Consider the following 23,940-nt stretch of genomic DNA (forward strand, 5'->3'; position numbering starts at 1 on the left):
TCCCGCCGGCGGTATGAGCGCAAATTTTCGGCAGATTTCCCCCCAGCTAAGAGCTCGGGCGAAATCCGCCAAAGTCCTGATTTGGTGGACCCTTAAATCCAGCGGTAATAGCGCTACCGCCGGATTTAAGGGTTACTGCCAAAGTGGTGATGAGGCCCAAAGACTGGATAGTGGTGCTGTAGTGCCCACTACTCCAGCAAATGTAGCAAACAGTAATGAGGATAATGTTGAAGATGTTATTGTTGAAACAGATGAGGAAGAGGAGGATAACAATGTCACCCCCTCTGGCCCTCTACCTGCTCAAAGGCCTCAACCTGTAGCTACTTGGCCTTTAACAGGTCCCACATTAAGTCCTGGATTTATCTCTCTAGAAAAAATGAGACTTGAACTTGAATTCAAAAGAATTAGTGCCCAAACTGAACAGAGAAATCAAGAACTAAGGCTCAAAGAAATTGAGCTCAACCATGAGCTTGAGATGAAGAAATTGCCTTTGGAAAATGCTTCTCTCCCTGAATCCTCTAGATCTTCCAGTCCAAAAAGACCCTGGATGCCTAAAGAGATTGTGGGTATGTATGAGCCTAAGTTGGATGTATTAGATTGGCTTGCTATGTTTGAATATAATCATGGGCTCCAGGATATCTCAGGGAATCAGCTGATCCCCTGGTTATTCTCTAGGCTCCCCCCTGTTGCATCTGATGTGGTAATGGAGTTGGGGGAGGTGGATAGGATGGATTAAGAATGTGTAAAGCTAGCTTTAATAGCTAGATTTGGGAAGACTCCTTCCCAGTACCTTAAGAGGTTTAGGACACTCAAAAAGCATCATAGTACCCCCTGGGCTACTTGGGTGAATGAGTGTTTGAAAAACCTAGAGGGATGGATTAAGGGTTATAGAGTTAACACTTATGAAGGAATGAGAAATCTTGTTATGATGGAGTCTATCTATGATGCCTGCTCTCCTGAGCTCAGACAGCACTTGGCTGATTCAAAAGAATTAGATTCTAAGAAACTAGCTAAGGCTGCTGACTTGTGGGTTACCAACAGGGCTACTCACAAGGATTCAGGGGTAACTCAGAAAAAGGCTGAGGGAAAGCAGCCAAAGAAAGACAACAAAGAAACTTCAAATAATTCCAATTCCAAAGAGGGCCACAAACAAAATTCTAAGAGTAAGCCACAAGGGAAACTGAATCAGTCTAGTGTACCTTCTGGTCCCATACCAGAAGGGGGTCAGAACAAGCCACCATTCATAAAGACATTTGGAAAAATGTTATGTGTGTGGCTCTACTGATCATGTGAAAGGGGATCCCAGATGTAAGGGTAAACCTTCAGGGGTCCACACTGTCTCCTTAGCTTTCGCTCCAGAGGAGGAAGTACATATGGTCAGTGGAAACTTTCAACTACTAGCTGATGATCCCATTGGAGTCTCAGCTAGTGCATCTTTAGTATCTCTAGGGTTGTGGGAACAACAGAATTTAGATGTGTATAATTCTATCCCTCCTAATACTAAAGAGTATTATAAAGACAGTGTCCTAGTCAATGCTCAGGAGACTCCTGCCATTAGAGACACTGGGGCCAGCATAACTGTGGTGGACAAATCTTTTTTCAAGGTGGAGGATGTTGCTTAGGCACCCAAACGCCTCATCAAGTTAGCTGGAGGGCCTCTGCAGATGCTTCCCCAATTACCAGCTCTCATCCAGTGCAATGAAATGACTGTCAGGATACCTGTGAGTGTACAATCTGAAGTACCAGGAAGGGTGCTGTTGGGCAATGATCTGAAAGACCTTGGAGTAGTGTCAAGTACCCCCAGACCTCCTAGTAAGAGTTTACAGGAGCTTACCAGACCTGCAAGGGAGAGGACCTTGAGGGGCTCTCCTGAGGAGATGATAGAATAAGAAATCACTCCTACTCCATTGGAGTTACTAACTGCTATTTCAAAGGAACCAGAAGCAAAGGGGAAACCCAAGACTTCCAAGAAGAAACCAGCAGAAAGCACTCCAGTGCTGCCAAACAGGAAATCTCCTAGGTTGTCAAAAATCACACCTGTGATTCCTCCTCCAGCTGAGGCTGAGAGTGAGGTACAACCCTGTGTGGTTGAACTAGAGCCTGAAGATTCAGATCTAGTAGGAGGCCAGGAGCTCATTGGAGATCTTGACCCTGTGGACCACCCTGAGCTGCAGTCTTTACTGGCAGGAAGTGGACCCCAAAGGGCAGACTTCAGTAAGGGACAAAGAGAATGTCCAACTCTGGAAGGTCTCCGCCACCAGGCAGCTTCTCAGCTTGAAGGGCAAGATCCTGGGAGGTATAGGTTACACTGGGAAGATGGCCTCTTCTATAGTGAACCAACAGAGTCAAACCCTGGGGACTACAAACAACTTGTAGTGCCCCAAGCAAACCGACTCCAATTCTTGCAACTAGCCCATGAGATACCTTTGGCTGGTCACTTGAGCGTCAAGAAGACCAAGGAAAGGCTCTCTCTCTACTTTTATCGGCCTAAAATGGGGGCTGGGGTAGATAAGTATTGCAAGAGTTGCCACACTTGCCAAACCTCTGGTAAAACTGGCTCCAAGATCGTGGCACCTCTAGTGCCTCTCTAAGGTGGGAGTGCCATTTGAGAGGGTAGGAATCGACATTGTTGGTCCCCTTGATCCTCCAACTTCTTCAGGCAACAGGTTTATATTTGTTGTAGTAGACCATGCTACTAGGTTCCCTGAAGCAATTCCTATGAGGACTGTTACAGCTCCGGCTGTGGCTAAGGCCCTCCTTGGTATTTTTACCAGGGTTGGGTTTCCTAAGGAGGTAATATCTGACAGGGGGTCAAATTTTATGTCCCACTACATGAAGGCCATGTGGAAAAACTGTAGAGTTACCTACAAGTTCTCAACAGCCTACCACCCTCAGACAAATGGGTTGGTAGAAAGGTTTAACAGAACCATGAAGAGCATGATAGGAGCTTTAGAAGACCCCTTAAGAAAAAGTGGGATATTTTACTGCCATGCCTTCTCTTCGCATATAGAGAAGTTCCTCAGGAGGGAGTGGGTTACAGTCCCTTTGAACTTCTCTATGGCCATCTGGTCAGAGGTCCATTGGCCCTGCTTAAGGAGGGGTTGGAGAGTGCTCCTTCCCCCACGCCAGTCAGAGTCACTGACTATGTGATAGGACTCCGAAGGAGAATGTCACACATGATGGCTGAGGCAAGTGATAACTTGAAAGCAGGTCAGGCTCTGGTCAAGCATTGGCATGATCAGAAGGCCAACATGGTTGAGTTCGCTCAAGACCAGCTAGTTCTTGTTATGATCCCAACATGGCAGAGGGCCTTGGAGGACAAACGGATGGGACCCTTCAAGGTTGTGGGAAAACTTGGAGAGGTGAACTATCTGGTGGATTTAGGCAATCCTAAAGAGGCTCCTAGAGTCTTTTACATCAACCGTCTAAAAGCTTATGTCTCGAGACCAGAACCGGGAGCTTTGCTTCTAGCTTCAGCTCAAGAGGAGGAGGAGAGTGAAGCTCTACCTGACCTCCTCAGAGGCAAGTCTCTAGATGAGAAAATAGAAGGAGTTAATCTCTCTTCTAATCTGACACCTGAGCAACAGGAGGAGTGCAAAGTTTTGTTGAATCAATTTGCCTCCCTTTTTTCTCTAGCGCCAGGCTTGACCCCTTGGGGCCAGCATGATATTCACACTGGTGACTGTTTACCTGTCGAAAGCAGGGGCTACAGGATGTCAGAAAATGTAAGAACCCACATCAAAGGAGAGGTCAACAAAATGCTTGATCTTGGGGTAATAGAGCCCTCTACTAGTCTATGGTCTAGCCCAGTTGTGTTAGTACCAAAAGCAGGATCCAAGGAGTTGAGATTCTGTGTGGACTATAGAGCTCTAAATGCAGTCACTAAGACTGATGCCCATCCTTTGCCAATGACAGATGAGCTGGTGGATAGACTTGGTTCAGCCAAGTTCCTCCGCACATTTGATCTCAAGTCAGGCTATTGGCAAATAGCCCTGACTGACCAAGCCATGGAGAAAACTGCATCCTCCACCTCAGTTGCTTTATACCAATTTAAGATTATGCCTTTTGGATTAAAGAATGCACCTGCTACATTCCAAAGGATGGTTAACCAGGTTCTGAATGGGATGGAGGACTTCTGCATGGCATACTTGGATGACATTGCAATGTTCAGTCCTACTTGGAAAGACCATGTTGACCACCTAGGATATGTTTTGCAGGCTCTGCAACAGGCCCATCTGACCATAAAGGCAAGCAAATGTCAAATTGGTCAGAGTAAAGTGGTCTACCTTGGGCATGAGGTAGGAGGTGGTCGAATAAGGCCTTTGCTCAGCAAAATTGAAGCTGTGCAAAATTGGACAACCCCTTCTACTCAAATCCAGGTGAGAGCCTTCCTAGGCCTCACTGGGTATTACAGGAATTTCATTGAGAACTATGGATCCGTAGCTTCTCCACTGAATTTAATCTCTTCTCCTAGGTTCCCTAAAAAGGTCAAATGGAATGAGGAGTGCAATCAGGCCTTTGAAAGCCTGAAGAAAGCCATTTGTCAAGCTCCAGTTCTCAGAGCTCCTGACTACCACCAACCCTTCATTGTACAGACAGATGCTTCCAATATAGGTATAGGTGCAGTACTCCGTCAACTGGATGCGAAAGGTAGGGAGCACCCCATTTGCTTCATCAGTAGGAAACTGAAGGAACCTGAAACAAGGTGGGCAACTATTGAGAGAGAATGTTTTGCCATTGTGTGGGCTTTGAAGAAGTTTAGACCATACTTGTATGGATCTACTTTCATCATTCAAACAGACCACCAACCCTTGAGATGGTTGATGCAAATGAAAGGGGAAAACCCAAAACTGCTAAGATGGTCAATCTGCCTCCAAGGGTTTAATGTTACCATTGAGCAAAGGTCAGGATGTCACCACCAAAATGCTGATGGTCTCCCTAGGATGTTTATAACCGACTAGAGGTAAGAGACTCATCCAGGAGTGGATTAGATCCTCCTGTCCCTTAGTCTGGGGGGGCGAGTGTTAGGGAGAATTCTCATTACCTATAGAGTCCCCCAGCAGCTTTGCTGGATTTGAAGGGTTTGTTTCTTTTTACCTGCTAAAAGCGAGACACTTTTCCCACTCTTAGGCATTTTTGCTATATGTGTTCTAGGCTATTTTGTGTTTGATGCTTATGGGATTTTCTCAACCCCATAGGAACCATCTTTATTCACATGTGTTACACAGCACCCTCCGTGCAGTGACACAGGGGTGTCGTAGTGACCCCCAAACAGACTCCATACCCAGGGACTGACTACTGTCTCCCCGGGCATGTAAAGTCCCCATTGACTTTACTAGTCAAATCCTATGAACTAAACTAGTACAACCCATCTTACTATGGAAGTACTAGAAGGGGTTAATAGTTTTTCCCCTATGTTCATTTTCGAGAGTGTACCCTACAGTACCTCTCTCAAAAGTTTCTGGCTGGTGGCAGTGGTTACTACCATAAATATTCGACCGCAAATATTCCCTATGGGATTTTCCCATTGTTCGAGGCTACCACTTTTTCTGACAGCCTCTAACATACCGCTGGTGCATTTTAATATTGACTTTGCGCTGGTAGGTTTTATTTGCCAGAACTTTAATATAACATCTTTCTCGAGTCTTTCTCTACGATCCTAACCCAGGTCGGGGATCCTTTGTCCGTCTGTTTGGCAGGCTTCTGCCCAGAAGCCCTCCTTCCGGCGCCACTGAGTCTGGGGTGGGTCCATTGTGTGGGAGGGGGAGTAGGACCCCTGGACAGGGTTGCCTCAGCAACACATGTCACACTCTATCCTGATAGGCTGGTGTGTCTCCCGCCAAGATGACCACTCCACTGTGTGAGTGACAGCTAGGCTGTATGAATGGGGATCTTTTTGCATAAAAGCAGGGTCCTGAGGACTGGAAGAGCAAGACATTGCCACTGGAACTAAGAAGCCAAAGAGGAGAGAAGCCAAAGACATCTGCAATGACTGAACCACCGGTGATGCCCTGCTGCCGCGTCTCACCACTTTTCTCCACACGACGAGAGGAGATCTTCATCTGAAAGAGCCTTCTTCCCTTGAGCTGGTGAGGCCAACCAGTTTGCCAATCGCCTTCCCGAACCTGCCGTGGTCGAATCGCCAGTGCCATGCACTCGGAGACCGGATAGCCAGGCAGCTATCGATCCGGACCGAGATTTAAAGAAGCATACCTTTTAAACTTTGTTTGTCAGCACCGCGGCTGGTTTCGTCCCTGAGTAGTGCAGTACCTCGAACCTTCCTCCATGACGAGAGCCTCTCTTCCTCTGCTGGATCACCAGAACTGCAGGAACTACCGGGAACAACCGCCACCGCAGGAACCACTTCTTCATTTTAAAGGTACATTGTTCCGCCAGGCCGCCCTTTCTTCGTTGTAGTGCTAAAGGTGTTTTAAATCCTTTACCTACCTTTTGGGTTGGCTGCCCCCCTCTCTTAACATTGTCTGTCACTCCTCTGCATCCACCTGTTCAACATCGTTAACCAAAGCCTTGACTACAGCTACAAGAACATTTTGCTCTTGGGCCCTTGCCCTGTACCACTGACTCTGGCACAGGCCTACTGACTCTGGTCACATGTGTTAGACCTGCTTTCTCGAGATTGATTCTCCATTCGAACTGTGTGGTGCACCCCTTTCTTATAACTACCCTTTTCTTCCCACTGTTTAATCTTGTGAAATGCCATTTTGCTCAGTTTTCATTTATGTACTGCTTATATTGATGCACTGTCTTGCTCTAACTGGGTCACAAGTTAATGGGAAGTGTTACTAGGTTGTATAAGAACCTATTTCTGAATGACTTGTGATTTCCCTCCCTTGTGAGGAATTGTTAGAAGATCCCTTGTGTGTAGTTGTCACAGTGCCGTTTTGCTCAGTTTTCACTCTGGTTCACTTGGTCTACAATTCATATAGGGAGTGTGTATATTTTTCCTTGCCTTAATTTAACTTGCTTGATACTTGTGATACATGTGTTTTCTTAGAAGTGTATAAAATAAATATATATATACTTTTTAACTACAAAGCTTTGGTCAGTGTTTTCTTGTTCCATAGTCTAATAGGCCTATTGTGTAAACCCTGAATACTGCTCATCTCCCTCTTGAGATAAGTCTGACTGCTCAGCCACAGCTACCAACTAAATCTTTGTGGTACAGACTGATACCAATGGGGATTTATTGCTCTCACCTGTAGTCCTAATCTGGTGTAGTGCTACCTAAGGGAACTGCACTGGATTCTGCCTAACAGTCTGCACCTTTGATTGTTGACATTTCAGTCAGTGCATCTCTCCTTTGCAAGTCATGTGTATTGTGACGTGCCTGTGTGTGTGATGTTTCTGCTGTGCTGTTTGCGGTGGAGGCATACACATGTGCCTGACGTGGGGGTGAGGCCATCAGACGACTAGTGGCTGAACTGGATGTTTTCATTTTTCTTTATGTATTTATTTATTGTGCATTTGTGAGGCGCTTATACATCAAGTAAATTGTGTTTCCAAGCACCCTTTATTTATTATGCATTTGTAAGGCACAGCATCACTGTTTGTTTAGCGTCAGTGTAGTTGGTGAGGAGGGTTCTGTTGTGTGTGAGATGATGTACATCCGGGTATGGTTGCAATGATGTCTGTATGTGTTTTGTATGTTTTGGTTGACCCTGATTGTGGATGGAATGCCACCTGTTCATGTGTGTTGCAAACCTTCACATTGTTTTCATTTCAGGTCCACTGTTGTTCATGTGTCCCCATGGTTGGAGTTGTGTATGTGCCCACACTCTATTCACTGTATTGCGTATTTAGCATTGCGGGTGCTGTAGTGTGAGATAGGCTCACTGTAGATGGGTTGCCTGGTCACGTCACTTGTACATTTTGTTTTTATTGCTGTGTCACTTCCATGTCATGCTCACACGCCCACCAGCATGAGTCACACACTACCTGCTTTCATGTCTTCCTCCACATCTGCCACTGGAATGCAGTTGTGTCCCATATTTGTGCTTTCTGCGTGGCAGCACACATTTCCTGTCTCAGTGAGACATGCACTCTGAGTGCCCTCCCATCACCCATGCACAGGTCTGTCATGTTTTAGTCCCTGACTGTGACTTTGCCACCCCTTCCACCCGGGTCACTTATGCTCAGGCTGTAACACGCCTGGCCATTATTTATGGATCTGGCCGATGTTTGATTCAGTTTATTTCTGTCCTCAGCACAAATTCAGTTGCTGTGCTTTGATGCCTTTGCAATGACCCATGGCCAATATGCACATGCCACATTGCATTCACTTGTCACATGTGGATGGGGTGGCCACGGTGTTGTTGGTGCTATATAGTGCTGTCTGATTGGGGTGCTGCAGATTCAGGTCTGCCATGGAGTGACAGGTGATGCTCCAGTCCTGGATTGATCTTCAGTGCTTCCTGTTGATCGTGTTGGTAGTGGACATGTTGGAGGTCTGCTTCATTGTGGATGCAGCCCACAGAGGTTCAGGTGAGTTGCAGCAATGAATTGGACTTGTTGTGTGAGAGACTATCAGGGTGCTGCCTAGGGTAGTGTCGGAGGGGGGGGGGGGCTAGTGGGTGGTGTCTGGACTTGAGGGGGCTACCAGGGGTAGTATAAGAGTGAGGGGGAGCTGGTGGTTGGTGTCTGGACTTGAGGGGGCTGCCTGGAGTAGTGTCGGCAGGGAATGGGGTATACTGTCAGGGTGCTGCCTTGGGGTAGAGGCGGAGGTGAGGTAGTCAGAGAATTGAGGGGGGCTGGTGGGTGGTGTCAGGACTTGGGGGTGCTGCCTGGGGTAGTGTCGGAGATGAGGGGGGCTGGTGGGTGCTGTCAGGACTTGACAGGGCTTCCTGGGGTAGTGTTGGAGGTGAAGCGGCTGGTTGGTGGTGTCTGTACTTGAGGGGGCTGCATGAGGTAGTGTCAGAGGTGAGGGGACTGTTGGGTGGTGTCTGGACTTGAGGGGGCTGCCTGGGGTAGTGTCAGAGGTGAGGGTGGTGTGGGGCAGTGTACTGTCAGGGTACTTCCTGGGGTAGTGTCAGAGGTGAGGGGGGCTGGAGGGTGGTGGCTGGACTTGAGGGGGCAGCCTGGGGTAGTGTTAGAGGTGAGAGGGGCTGGTGGGTGGTGTCTGGATCTGACGGTGAGGCCTGGGATAGTGTCAGAGGTGAGGGCAGTGTGGGGAGAGGGGGGTGTACTGTCACAGTGCTGCCTAGGGGTACTGTCGGAGGTGAAGGGGGCTGGTGGGTGGTGTCTGGACTTGAGGGGGCTGTCTGGGTTAGTGTTGCAGGTGTGGGGGGCTGGTGGGTGGTATCGGGACTTGAGGGGCTGCCTTGGTTAGTGTCTGAGGTGAGGGGGGCTGATGGGTGGTGTCTGGACTTGAAGGGGCTGCCTGGGGTAGTGTCCGGAGTGGGGGCGGTGAGGGGAGGGGGGCTCAGGGTGCTGCCTGGGGGTAGTGTCGGAAGTGAGGGGGTCTGGTGGGTGGTGTCTGGACTTGAGGGGGTTGCTTGGGATAGTGTTTGAAGATGAGGGGGGCTGGTGGGTGGCGTCTGGACTTGAGGGTGCTGCCTGGGGTAGTGTCGGAGGGGAGGGTGGGTGGTGTCTGGACTTGAGGGGGCTGTCTGGGGTAGTGTCAGAAGTAGGGGGGCTGGTGGGTGGTGTCTGGACTTGAGGGTGCTGCCTGGGGTATTGTCAGAGGTGAGCGGGGCTGGTGGGTGGTGTCTGGACTTGAGGGGGCTGCTTTGGGTAGTGTCAGAGATGATGGCGGTGTGGGGCAGGGTGTACTGTCAGGGTGCTGCCTCGGAGTAGTGTCAGTGGTGAGGGGGCCTGGTGAGTGGTGACTGGACTTGAGGGGGCTGCCTGGGGTAGTGTTAGTGGTGAGGGAGGCTGTTGGGTTGTGTCTGAGCTTGAGTGGGCCGCCTGGGGTAGTGTCGGAGGTGAGGGTGGTGTGGAGAGGGGTGTGTACTGTCAGGGGGGGGGGGCTGGTGGGTGGTGTCTGGACTTGAGGGCGCTGCCTGGGGGTAGTGTTGGAGGTGAGGGTGGGTGGTGTCTGGACTTGAGGGGGCTGCCTGGGGTAATGTCAGAGGAAGAGGGCCTGGTGGGTGGTGACTGGACTTGAGGGTGCTGCCTGGGGTAGTGTCAGAGGTGAGGGGGGATGGTGGGTGGTGTCTGGACTTGAGGGGGCTGCTTTGGGTAGTGTCAGAGACAGAGGCGTTGCTAGGGGGAGGCTAAGGGGGCTATAGCCCCTGATCTTTTGGTTGTAGCCCCGGATAGAATCTCAGGAGCTACAACCAAAAGGCTAGCTAGCCCCCAGTCCCGACAGTTCCAACATCAGCCTATCCCCGGGTCTTTTCCAGACCTGGCAACACCCCTGGTCAGAGATGATGGCGGTGTGGGGATGGGGTGTACTGTCAGGGTGCTGCCTGGGGGTAGTGTCGGCTGTGAGGGGGCCTGGTGACTGGACTTAAGGGGGCTGCCTTGGGTAGTGTCAGAGGTGAGGAGGGGCTGTTGGGTGGTGTCTGGACTTGAGGGGGGCCACCTGGGGTATTGTCGGAGGTGAGGGTGGTGTGGAGAGAGGGGTGTACTCTCAGGGGGGCTGGTGGGTGGTATCTGGACTTGAGGAGCTGCCTGGTATAGTGTCAGAGGTGAGGGGGGCTGGTGTGATGTCTGGACTTGAGGGGGCTGCCTGGGGTATTGTCAGAGGTGATGCCTGTGTGGGGAGGGGGTGTACTGTCAGGGTACTGCCTGGGAGTAGTGTTAGAGGGGAGGGGGGCTGGTGGGTTGTATCTGGACTTGAGGGGGCTGCCTGGGGTCATGTCAGAGGTGAGGGGAGTTTTAGGGGTGGTGTCTGGACTTGAGGGGGCTGCCTGGTGTAGTGTCAGAGGTGAGAGTGGTGTGGGGAGGGGGTTTACTGTCAGGGTGCTGCCTGGGGGTAGTTTTCGAGGTGAGGGGGTTAGTGGGTGGTGTCTGGACTTGGGTGGGCTGCCTGGGGTAGTGTCGGAGGTGACAGGGGCTGCTGGGTGGTGTCTGGACTTGAGGGTGCTGCCTGGGGTAGTGTCGGATGTGAGGGGGCGTGGTAGGTGGTATCTGGACTTGAGGGGGATACTTTGGTAGTGTCAGAGGTGAGGGTGGTGTAGGGAGGGCTGTGTACTGTGTGCGTGCTGCTTGGGGGTAGTGTCGAGGTGAGGGGGGTTGGTGGGTGGTGTCTGGACCTGAGGGGGCTGCTTGGGGTAGTGTCAGAGGTGGGGGGGGCTGGTGGGTGGTGTCTGTACTTGAGGGGGCTAGCCGGGGTAGTGCCAGAGGTGAGAGGTGGCTGGTGGGTGGTGTCTGGACTTGAGGGTGCTGCCTGCGGGTAGTGTCAGAGGTGAGGTGAGGGGGGCTGGTGGTTGGACTTGAGGGGGCTGCTTGGGGTAGTGTCAGAGGTGGGGGGGGGCTGGTGGGTGGTGTCTGGACTTGAGAGGTTGATGTGCAGTAGGGGTATATGCCGGCGGTTTGGGTGCCTTGGCAGTTGGGGGGAGGACTCGCAGTTTCGCAGGGGTGCAGTCTTGAGTTGGACCTACAGTCTATTAATCAATGGTGCATGGTAAAACCACTCCTATATTGGATTAGGCTCTGGAGTAGTGTGAATCTTGTTAGATATCGGCAAACTTTGGAGGATGTTATGTCCCAGGAGGGTGGATTATCCCTTCCTTGGTTGGTGCATATAAAGAAGGAATTTTCGGCCCTGGACCTCCTGAATTTTTGGGCTTCTCCAATGACCATTGATGCAAAAACGAAATCTACTGTACAACATGCTATTATGCTATTATGCAACATGCTAATTACATGGATAGGTCATCTCATTTTAGTACGTATTGTGCCCTTAAACAGGTCCAGGGCTACGAAGATGATCTAGACTGCATGTGTCCCAAGGTAATACGGTCTTTGTTTCATCAGTTACGCTTCGATATTTTACCCTTGGCATTCATACTGTCAAAATGGAATACTGATATAAGTCTACACTGTCAATTCAGGTGTTAGGGAAGACAGAGTTTATTTCCTGCTCTTCTGCCCCATGTATGTGGACATTAGGAAACGGTCTCTTAAGCCCCTGTTTCTGCAGTACCAGGCTTTTACCGTTGCCAAGGCCATTAGGCTTTGTCTGGGAGCTAAGGCCCCCTTTGCACCGTTCACCACGGGGTGGGTTCTGTTACGGGCCTGGCGGAGGAGGATGAAAGTGGGCAATATTGTGTCTTGACCATAACCCGTTCTGTACTCATGTTATTTGGTCTAATATGATTATTTATCTTCAAATGAATGAGCACTTAATGGGGGCGTAGTAATTCAGGAATGGACATTTATGATTCCTGCATGCCCTATATGAAGATATTATGCAGTAAATGCACAAGAGCACTTTTGATTATTTTCTGCTGCTGCTGAATAACTGTTTTTTGAGAACATGCATTTTACTGTTATTATTTTTTTATATTTTGGTTTGATGTTAGTTTTGATGTACTGTTTTATATGTATAAATTGGCTTTTATGGGACATTTTTTATCGAAATAAAGCGGTAAGGATGATGAAACAGCTCAACTAAATTGCAGTTTCATCGTTTCTAAACCAAAAAAACCTAGCTGAAAGATAGTCATCACTAAAGCTCAATTGCTGGGGTTGAATTGAGGTCATCAAATTGGTTATCACCTCTAAAATGCTAGTCCTGATAGCAGGGCGAGTAGAGCGCTCACTTTGACATCTGTGCAGAGCCTGCTGATGCAGGTTCAAACCCGGCAGGGCCAAACTCAGCATTTCATTTTCCGAGGTCGATAAATGAGCACCACACACCCTGAGGGTTCGTAGGCTATACAAATGCCAAATTATTATTAAAATACTTTCCCTTTTCCTTCTAAATCCCAACACACAGGATTTCAATGTTTACACTTAAAAGTTATGAAGGCTTGGGGTGGTACAATACTGGCCTTCAGCAGTTGTAATGTAAGCTGAAGTGCGCTATCCCTATTGCCAGTCAATGAGAACCGTTATATTCTCAAATGACCTCTGCTTAATATATGATCATCCCTCAAAAGAAATTACGCCTCTCTACTCTCTCCATGGTGTGGTGCTAGATAGAATCTGGGCTTGTTATGCCCACGAGCTTGCCTGAGCCGAGTGCATGCTGATGCTTGTGCATGGGCTATCACTCCTCTAAGATGGAGCTACAAAATACCTTTGTAGTGTGGTAAGGGAAAGGCTGGTGTCCCTTTTGTATCAGCACTGGGGAGGCACAGGTTCGGAGCCCCTTGCCATCCAATGCTGCTTTTTAGGTCATGGTTGCAACGCTTACCTGCCTGGGTCTCGCAGGTACGTCCTGGAGACACTGTAATGCTGATTCCACAACTCCTAACCCTACCACGGATGGCACTCCAATGGTGCACTGGTGTGATTGGGCCCAGAGGGGATGGGTTTTGTGTGAACGCTAGCATGCTCTGGTGGATGTTGACAGCAGTGAGGTTCCTTGTCACCTAGGATAGACGGGACCCTGTTAGTGCTCTGATCCCATTCGCACCCCTCCCCAGCCGGGTTGTTGCTCACTGTAGTGCGTGGGGGAGTAACCCTGAAAGCTTCCTCTCCTGACAATCCAGTCCTGTTGTGATCATCTTCAATGGCTTCCCCGGCTGTATTCCACAAGAGACTGCCAACGGTTCCTGCACCGTGGCCTATATGCTTAAGTTCTGCAATGTCTCCTCCTATCCCTAATACTGTTCTCTTGTTTCTTTCCTTCAGGTCCTGATGGCTTGAACCAGAAGGTGCTGCTGGCGTTCTAATCAGAGTTCGGTACGTATCTATGTCATCGTTCGCATATGTGGCTAGGTATCCCTATCTTTGGTTTCCCTTGTATTTTCTTACAGGTGTCCAAGCGTCATTGCACTTCCTAACTATGTGCTTTGTCCAGGTTTCCAGGTTTCTGGTGGCTAGAGGCAGAGACATTTCAGGATCCAGAAGGTGGCGGCAAAGAGCGCAGGTAAGTGCTGTGGTCTCTGATGATGACTGCAGATGTTGCGTTAGTTGAAGTACCTCTGAGCACGTGCCCACAGGTGGGCTTGGCTTTTATAGCCATACCCATTTAAGATGGCCCCTGTTATCTTCTGGGAAATCCTGTGTGATTTCGGCCGGTTGCTTCTTCTTCCTGTGTTGCTGTTTTGTGCTTGCTTGCAAATTGCCTGTCTCCACCCACGCACCCAGGTGGAGCAGTTGCGCACATGAGGGTGTGTCCTCAGAGCAGGGGTACCCAGTGTGGTGTCTAATGTGGCGTGACCCTGGATGCCTGATGAGGTGGAACGTGCCCAAAGAGACCCTATCATGATAGCACCTGTAACGCTCACCTGATTCCCACGGAGGCGCCGACCTGTTCTGGACTGCTATGACCTCTTCTAAGGTGATGCGCAGGACTTGGAAGACGGACTGGACCGGACCCCCAAACCTCACCTGTCTGGCCCGTAGAAGAATCCTTCTATAGATGGAAAAGGGTATTAACTGTCTGCTGGATAATGTGTTGGATTCCCCCCTTACCCCTCTCACACTCCTCGAACCCCCTCCGCGATTCCCCGTAGAGTCTCACCTTAGAGTCTGAAAGGACGAGCTCTCCATCCTGCTTCCGATGCAGGGGCGCGTTGATTTCCAGTTACTTCACTGGATCTCGGGTTTGGTGAGTATTCAACTCCGCTTGACTTTTCCAATATGAGGCTGTAATTATTCAGTTGCAAAAGTTCAAGCCTTAATTGTCCGTTGTCCTTTTCTCTATTTCAGATGCAGGATGAAGAATCCGCGTAGAGGAATGGATTCGCCGAAGGTAAACTCTGGTGAGTCTTTTTGATGGATGGTTCCCTTAGTGATCTTGCTTTCACCCACTAATGCGTGTGTCTTTTTCCCGTTAGGGGCCGGGGTACGGAAGTGCCAAAGAAGCGGCGCTGATCCGAGGTGAGGAAAGATTGTCCCAACAATAATCAGGTAAGTCTTAAGGTGGAAGAATCAGGCCTTCCTCAATCTGTTCCTTCGCTCACCTTTGTCTCTTTTTCTCCTTAGGCGCTGAAAGGCGGCGGATGGTGCCAATGGTCGCTGAAGAGCCCGAGGGCGCCTCGTGAAGGTGAGTGGAACGCGGCGCTGCAGCGAGCGATGCGATGCGCTTCTAAAAATAATGTCTTTTTCTCAGGATCCTCGGAGTGATGGTTCTGGACTCTGGATGGAGGTAGGTAAAGTTCAATTATTCACCTTTCTCTCCTTTCCTTCCTTTTCAGGTGTTCCAGGTTGCAGGCGGGCGTGGCTGGAGCCAGGATGCAGGAGCAGACACGGTGAGCGTCCAGCTGCTAGATGCAGAACAACGCGAAGCGTGAGCTGCTGTCTGGGCATGGTTTAAATAGCCCCCAAAGTAGTTCCAGGTAGGTATTCTTCCTCAGCCACGCCCGAGTGGTAAAATAGTCCCGTAGGTAAAATAGTCCCTTTCAGACCTCAAGGAGGTCTGGACCCAGCAGCATGGTCTGCATCAGGTAAGTCCATCCAAGCACTCCCATAATGAGCCTGGCGCCTATGGTGCCAGGACTGATGCCTTCTATGAGCCTGGCGCCAAAGGTGCCAGGACAATATCCAAAGAGCCCCTATAAGGGGTTGCTGGGTCCCTCCCTGGGGACATGATGTCTGCTTTCGGGGACGCTGGGCCTGAACTGGCTTCCCGGGAGAATGCATCATGACAGCACCCCCCCCACTAATGCTCTTCCTCCCGGACCTCGTTTTTCAGGGGGCTCATCATGGAAGCACTTCACTAGTCGGAGGGCATGTACCCCTGATGCCGGTTCCCAAGATCTCTATGTCACCTTGTACCCTTTCCAGTCTATCAGGTAGTACAAGACCCCCCTGGATCGCTTTTAGTAGAGTATTTTCTGTACTTCACATTCTGGTTCCACATTGATAATGTCGGGTGGAGGGCTGTTTGGAGTACGTCATTTGTGTGCGGGAGCCGGTTTCACCAGTAATGCATGAAAAAACGGATGTAGTTGCATGGAGGATGGTAATTCTAACTTGACCACCACTGGAACCACTTGTGCAGTGATAGGGTAAGGGCCAATATATCGTGGAAGGAATTTTCGTGGACACTTTAGATGAATTTGTCTTGTGGCCAACCACACCTTTTCACCTACTTGATACCCAGCTGTGGGTCTATGAGTCTGGTCTGCAAACCTTTGGACTTTTGTATTTTGTCTTGGCGTGCTGCAGATTGTCCCTGGCCTGTGGTAGTATGCGTTGAATGCTGGCGTGTAACACCTATACCGCTGCTATCACTGTGACTTTGGTGGGATGATATCTCGATGTGCATGGATGCGAACCATGTTACACGTAAAAGGTTGTGTATCCAGAGGAGCTATGAATTGTGCTATTGTAGGCATACTCCATGACCCATAGGAGATCAGGCCATTCAGACCCTGTTTGTGCAAGCATACAACATAGGTATTGCTCCAGACTTTGGCTTCTGCTTTCAGTTTGTCCATCAGTCTGAGGATGATGGCTGGTGGACAAACGTACATCTATCTGTGCCAAAGAGCAACAGCGAGACCAGAAGCGGAATGTGAATTGACCACCCATTGGATATGATCGTGGATGGACACCCATGGAGATGAGTTAAATGTTACATGCACGTCTTTGCTAACGTCAATGAGCTGGGCATCCCTTTCAGGGGGATGAAATGAGTCATTTTAGATAATAAATATACAACCACTAGGATAGTGCTGAATCCGTGACCAAGGGCTAAGTCTTAAATAAAATCCATTGACACAGTGTTCCACAGCCAGGGAGGCACGGGTACTGGTTGTAGGAGTCCTTGTGGCTTCCGTTTTAAGGATTTACACTGCGCGCAAATGTCACATGCCTGAACATATTGAGTCACGTTTCGATGTAGCGTGGGTCCCCACTAGTGTTCTGATACCTTTTGGACAGTTTTCTGGATACCTGGGTGTTCTGTTAAAGGAGGGTCATGGTAGCTTTTGATAACACGCTCACAGGCCTTTGGGTCTAGTATGAAGCGTTGGTTCTGGTGGTACGGTAACACATGTTGAACAGTGTGATCTGTTCTAGCTTGTAACCAGTCGTGTTGTTCTTTCTGGATGAAGGTGCTTCGGCTTTTGTTGTGCAGGGTTGATAATTTGTCTGAATCTACTGCACCAATGATCTTATCAGCAGGTATGATGGAGGGTAGGTCAGGTGAGGTGTCTGCTTGCTCTTCTTCTTCTTGGGTGAGACACAGTCAGGACAGCGTATTCGCCTTTCCGTTACCCACCCCTGGTCACAAGGTGATCACAAAATTGAATATGGCAAACAATATTGGCCATCACAGTTGTCATGCTGATTTTAAGTACTGTAGGTTAAGATGGTCTGTGAGGACGTTACACAATGCATGGCTCCTAACAGGTAATGTTGTCATTCTTTAAATGCTTCTTTGATAGCGAGTAGCTCCTTGTCAGTAATTGCATAATTCAGTTCTGCAGGAGTGAATTTTTTGACCAAATGGCCACCGGGTGTAGGACAAAAGTCTCAGGGTTGCTTTGCGATAGTACCGCCCTATAGCCACATTGGAGGCATCTGTTTCCACCACAAATGTTTCTTCAGGATTCAGATGGAGGACTGGAGCTGAAGTAAAAAGCTCTTTTAGGGTATGGAAGGCCTGTTCTGTCTCCGGGGTCCAGGCAAAGGTCATATGTTTTGGAATGGAGTGAGGTGATGGGGTGTGCCACCTTTGAGAAATCTGGGATAAAACGCCTGTAGAAATTGGCAAACCCCAGAAAGCATTGAACCGCCTTCAAGGTGGTCAGGGAAGGCCATTGCAGAATCATCTCTACTTTCTGGTTCTCCATTACAATGCCTTGCTGAGTTAGTATAAAACCAAGGAACTCCACCTTAGTCGTGTGGAAAGAGCATGTTTTGAGCTTTGCAAACAGGTGATATTGCCTTAGGTGGTCTAGAACTGCTTGCACATGCTTAATATGCACCTGGAGGTTCTTGGAATAGATTAGAATATTTTTGATGTACATGACAGCAGAGACATTTAGTAGTTTGCGGAAGACATAATTAATAAAATACTGAAAGACAGCTGGCGCATTGCACAGCCCAAAGGGCATTACCTGATATTTAGAACAGAATGCAGTCTTCCACTCATCTCCTTATTTTACAAGTACCAGGTGGTAAGGTCCTCGTAAATCGAGTTTTGTGTAGATGGTTGTATCCTTCACTTGATCTAGGAGGACAGGTATGAGTGGAAGAAAGTACCGGTTCTTCATTGTGATGCAGTTTAGGGCTCGATATCCTATGCATGTCCTTAAATCAACCTCTTTTTTGGACACAAAAAAGTGTCAATGCAGCCAGGGATTTTGATGGACGGATGAAGCTGTTGGCTAAGTACGGATCTAGGTAGGTTTGCAGATGTTCTGGAGCAGTTAAGGAATAGATGTGACTGCAGTGTACCTGAGCCCCCGGTACCAAGTCGATCTGGCAATTGTATGGGCAATGTGGAGGTAACACGTTTGCTTGTTCCTTGCAAAATACATCTTCATACTCTTGGTTTTCAGGTGGTAGAGATCCAACCCTTCCCACTGTGGCTTTGTTCGTAAGGGTGGATGTGAGAACGGTATGCTGTACCACAGACTTTGGTTTCGGGAGAGAACGTGCTTCTTTACAAGATTAGGGGAAAGTTAAGGTCTTCCTTCGCCAGCCTATTCTGGGGTTATGATGTTCCAACCATGGCACTCCAAAAATGATACAGAATTGCGGGGCATGGATAAGGTTGAAGCACATGTCCTCCTTATGCCTGTCTGAACAAATCACTGCAAGATCTTCCTTGCACATTGTCCCAGTACCGGACGTGAGTCGTGTCCCACCCACAGCTCGAACGTTCTCAACAACGTCCTTTGATTATGTAGGCACCCCTGGGTGGACAGCCAGTTCATGATCCATGTAATTTCCTATGGTGTCACAATCTAGATAAGCCTCCATGCCAAACACCTTTTGTTCCTGTTTCAGGGCCAGTGTGATGTATATGATGAAGCGAGAGGCTTGTGCTCTCCCTCTCCTCGGCAAGCCAGCCCCCATGCCTGGGGGCCACTTCGTTTTCCGCCTGATGTGGTTCTGTGTCTTTTTCCAATGCTCCTACAGCCTTGCGTGCAGGTTTTGTGGGCCAATTAAGTAAAAAATGTCTGGTTTTACCATAGTAAAATCATTTGCAGTTGGCGCTGACACTATCGTTCTTCCCTGGTTAAAGGACAACCTACCCCACCCAGTGGCATTGGATCTGCTGGTGGGTCTGCACTATGGTGACTGGTAGTTTACTTAGGGCGTACGTAGAGAGGACGACCTTCATATTGAGTACGATCAGTCTTCTGCTCGGATAAGCAGTGGTCTAACTGCAGTACCAAATCAATAAAGTTGGAGCACCTTTCAGGGGGATTTACCACTTGGGCTAAGATGTCTTTCAGCTTACCCTGAAGCCCCCAGTGTAATAATGTGGTGTGTGTTTCTTTTGGCCAGTTTTTCGTAGCCACTAACTGATTGAATGTGGTAATATAGGCCATGAGGTCTTCGGACCCTTGCCTTAGGGATAGAAGCTCGGTGTCTAGGGCTTGCGCCTGCATCTTTTGGGCAAACAGTTTCTCCAACTCCATCTGAAACCCCCAGTAATCTCGAATCAATGGGTCATCTCTGTCTACCAACAGGAGCGTCCAATTAGAGGCATGACCACCCAAATACGACAAAAAGAAGACCACCTTTGTTTGATCATCCTGAAAGACACGGGCTTACATAAGCAGTGTAATCTGCACTGATTCATGAAGTCCGCAAAATTTGTGATGGTCATCCAAAAAGCATACTGGCAGTGCCAATCGAACCGGTGTTGGGTTAATAACCTACATATGGGCCTCTGCTGATGCATCCCCTCCTAAAGCCCCTCCGGGAGGGACCAGTGTACCAGGTAAAGAGGTATGCGCTTGAGTAAAATGGGCGACCAAATCATCTGTGCATTCTCTATTCACCAGCAGTCGGTGCCGTAGGGAGTTGGTTACAGATCTGTCTGAACGAATCTCCCACCTAGGCTCCCCCAAAATCCTAGCCTGGTCATCAACTGCAGACGGCTCCATGAGGTCCAGGCAAAACAGTAACTTGGGCTCAGCGCTCTGTAACGCATGCCGCCTGGATCTTCTTGAAGACACTGTGATGCATATCCCACCACTCCTGTCCATACCATGGATGGCACTAGAATGGTGCACTGGCGTGACTGGGACCGGAGAGGATGGGTTTTGTGTGAGTGATAGTGTACCCTCATGGATACTAACAGAGGTTATGTGCACTGTCACCTAGGATTGACAGGAACCCTGTTAGTGCTCTGATCCCATTAGCTCCCCTCCCCAGCCACTCTCCAAAGGCCCCAAGGATTGTGACTCACTGTAGTGCATGGTGGAGTAAGCCAGAAGCTGCTTGTGCCCAGTTCCCTCACTAGGATGACGAACCAATCCTGCTGTGATTGGCTTCAATGACTTCCCCTGTGTAATCCACAAGAGACTGCCAACTGTTACTGCACCATGGCCTGTATGATTAAATTCTGCAATGTTTCGTTCAATGCCTATTACTGTTCTCTTGTTTCTTTCCTTCAGGTCCTGATGGTTTGAACCAGAATGTTCTGCTGGCGTTCTATTCAGAGTTCACTAAGTATATATGTTGCCATTCACATATGTTAGGTTTCCCATTCGTTGATTTCCCTTATATTGTCTTGCCGGTGTCCAAGTGCTGTTGCCCTTCCTTACTATGTCCTTGTTGCTTTGTCCAGATTTCCAGGTTCCGGCGGCTCGAGGCAGAGACATGTAAGGATGCAGAAGGTGGCAGCAAAGAGCACAGGTAAGCACTGTCGCCTCGGATGATGTCGGTGACAGCTGCCGTCTGCAGGTGCATGGGCTGCGTTAGTTGAACTGATGCTGAGCACATGCCCACATGTGGGCTTGTCTTTTATAGCCAAGCCCATTCAAGATGGCACCCGTGATCTTCCTGAAAATTCTGCATAACTTCAGCCCATTACTTCCTCTTCCTGTGCTGTTATTTTGTGCTTGCCTGCACATTGCCTGTTTCTACCTACTGTGATGAATCCTGCAGAGTCCTCACAATGACCCTGCCTAAAGTCTCCTCCCAGGTGGCTAGGGAAAGGCACATGCTTCCTGATTCTAACCTGGGGGTGGTATTAGCTGAGAGGATCACCTGGGAGGAGAAAGGCCCCAGGGGAAAGGGAGGACTCTGTTGGATGGGACACAGTATTTTTCTTCCTCTAGGGAGGAAATATCTGTGGTACCAAAATATCTAATGACTTGCTGTCAGAGAGAGTTGTTAACTTCCCAAGGTTACTATCTCAATGTGGGTGAAAACAAGCATAACCACTTATGATTTGGGGGAATGAAATCCCTTTTAAGATCATAGAAATATATAGAGATGAAAGCTCCCATGACTCCCAGAGGAATAGTAAAGATGAGTCTTTAAATAGTACCAATTGAGACCTGGAAAACTCTCATTCCTCTATAAAGCCAAATCCTTTGTTGAATCATTATGATACCCCTTTGGGGAATATAATTAAGGAAAGAAATGAACGTGGTATTAATATTGCCATTAGAAAAGCTGGTCTTTTTATTGTGGACTCCAAGTCACACAATTCCCAAGGTACTTGGACTAAGAAGAGGACTGCAGAGTCACAAGACTGCAAAATGCAGCTTATTAGTGGTAAGGACCACACCTGAGAGATACTGGGAGGCATAAAATGCCCCCTCAGGTGCAGGCCGTAGAGAGAAGCAGTAGTAGAAGGTGGCGTGATTGTAACACCCCTGCGTGTCAGCAGAGACGCTGGGACCACTATAGTGCATCGAGTGGCTGTTAGTCCTGAGAAGATCTCTGCTGTTCGAGCCCTTGAATGCTGTGGGATGTATTAACCCACTTATGCTCTGCCCTGCGATGTCACTGTGTCCTGGGGGTGTCAGAATCATCAAAATGGCTGCAAAACCTTTGGGCGCGCCAAAACCTATGGAAATCGCCATTTGTAACACGAAAAGATGGCTGCCAAATCCACTGTGCATATCGTCAGTGGTGGAACGGAGACCTCACTGATGAAACATGTCATTGGGCTGCCCAACAAGTAAAAATGGCGCACAGAGGAAAAGCAGTGCTTGCTGAAAGAAATTCAGTCTTGCATTAAAATCCTTTTTCTTAGTTGCTGAAACTACAGAATGCTGGTCCACAACACCATAAAACATCCAATATTCTTACTGGGTGTTACTAGTCACTTCATTCAAGAAATCATTATGAACAGACAATGTCCTGAAAAGCTGAATTTGTCATCAAAACACTCACAGCAAAAATGTGCCTGTCTGTGAAATCTGTCAAAATCTGGGCGCAGTACCAGCGGCTGCCTGTACGACAGCTGTCAGTAGATTGCACCATAACGATTTAAACTTGTACAACTGAAATCTAATGTCTGAAAACTAAGTGACCTGTTATTCAGCGTAACCTAGTTTGTAACTATTCAAATCCCATGGTTTAGAAGCTGGAATAAGTGTTCTACCTGCTTGTTTTGAAATTGCAAGTTTATTTAAACCAAGAAAAAATTGCAACGAAATGACATTTAAATTTAAGCCTGACTCCAAGCCAAACCAGTATAATAACTTTCCCCAAGATGCCAGGCCTCTCTCTCCACAAGGAACTCACACCCATGTGATGATTAAGGGGTGGGAGGAGAACTTGGGCTGCTGTGGGAAGAGCAATGAAGTTCCTCTGGCTGAAAGGATATGCAGAGTGTGAAGAGTCATAAACGGCTTCTCCCAGAAGGAAGGGGGCGGAGATTGTCCTGAGCTGCAAGAAGAGGAAGGCGGCGGGGACAGACAACCATTTGATGATTCACAAGGGCAAAAGGCACATTTTTAAAAATACTGATAATTTACTGTGTAAAATTGTGAAAAATATGTAAACCCCAAACTGGTGAACCTAATTTTTGGCTGCATATTTTAAGAGGTGTCAGAACTCTATGCTATGTTCTGGGAAGTAACAGTGGAAATTATGGGTTTATACGCAATGTATTTGTGTCAAAAGCATGAAACTTCACACGCTTATGCCCCTACACAATGCACACATTTGTGGAAATTTGCTCTGAAATTGGATCATGTGGTCCGGACAAAAAGTGCGGAATTCTGTCAAAAAAGACCCAAGATCCTACAGCAACAGGGCTTGGAAGAGTATCTGCTCCACAAAATATGTGATCTATGTATGTTATTGTTAGAAAGGTTGCACATTTGTAAATATGTATGGTACTAAAAGTAGATGTTATGTTCAAAAGGCAAGGGGAGGATTCTCTGACTCATAAAACCACATCATCATGGTGACACCCTGTTTTCTCCTCCAATCTAGGGAGAGAGGAGACTCTAGCCAATAGCCTACGTAGGGGGCGTGCTTAGGATAAGCCAGCATACACACCCCCTTATGATAAGCATAAATAGAGATAGGTAAGGACTTAGAGGACACACACAGATTCACCCACTAACCGATTGCTGGCAGAGCACCCTGTGAGAAGCCCAGATATCTTCCTTGCTCCAGACTTCAGAAACTTGGCAAGCAGAAAGGCCCATTCTATAGCTGAACCATTCTCAGCTTGGCCTTAAAATTCCAGAAATCAGAATTCACCCCAGAAATCTAAGGGCAACAAAAGAAACAGCCTGGCTGTGCTGTAACTGCTTTCCTGCTAAAGAATTATTACCAGAATCAAAAGACCCAATCCAGTGTTGTAGTGCTGTGCCATGCTGTGACCAGATGTAAAGAAATCCTGTTTGTCTTTTGAAAGCGCATCCATGTTTTCCAATTTTGCACCTATTTGAAAAAAACGACCTCCACGAAAACACCCATAAC

Source organism: Ambystoma mexicanum, chromosome 1p (genome assembly GCF_040938575.1).
Source record: "Ambystoma mexicanum isolate Mex_15411 chromosome 1p, UKY_AmexF1_1, whole genome shotgun sequence".
Lineage (NCBI taxonomy): Eukaryota > Metazoa > Chordata > Amphibia > Caudata > Ambystomatidae > Ambystoma > Ambystoma mexicanum.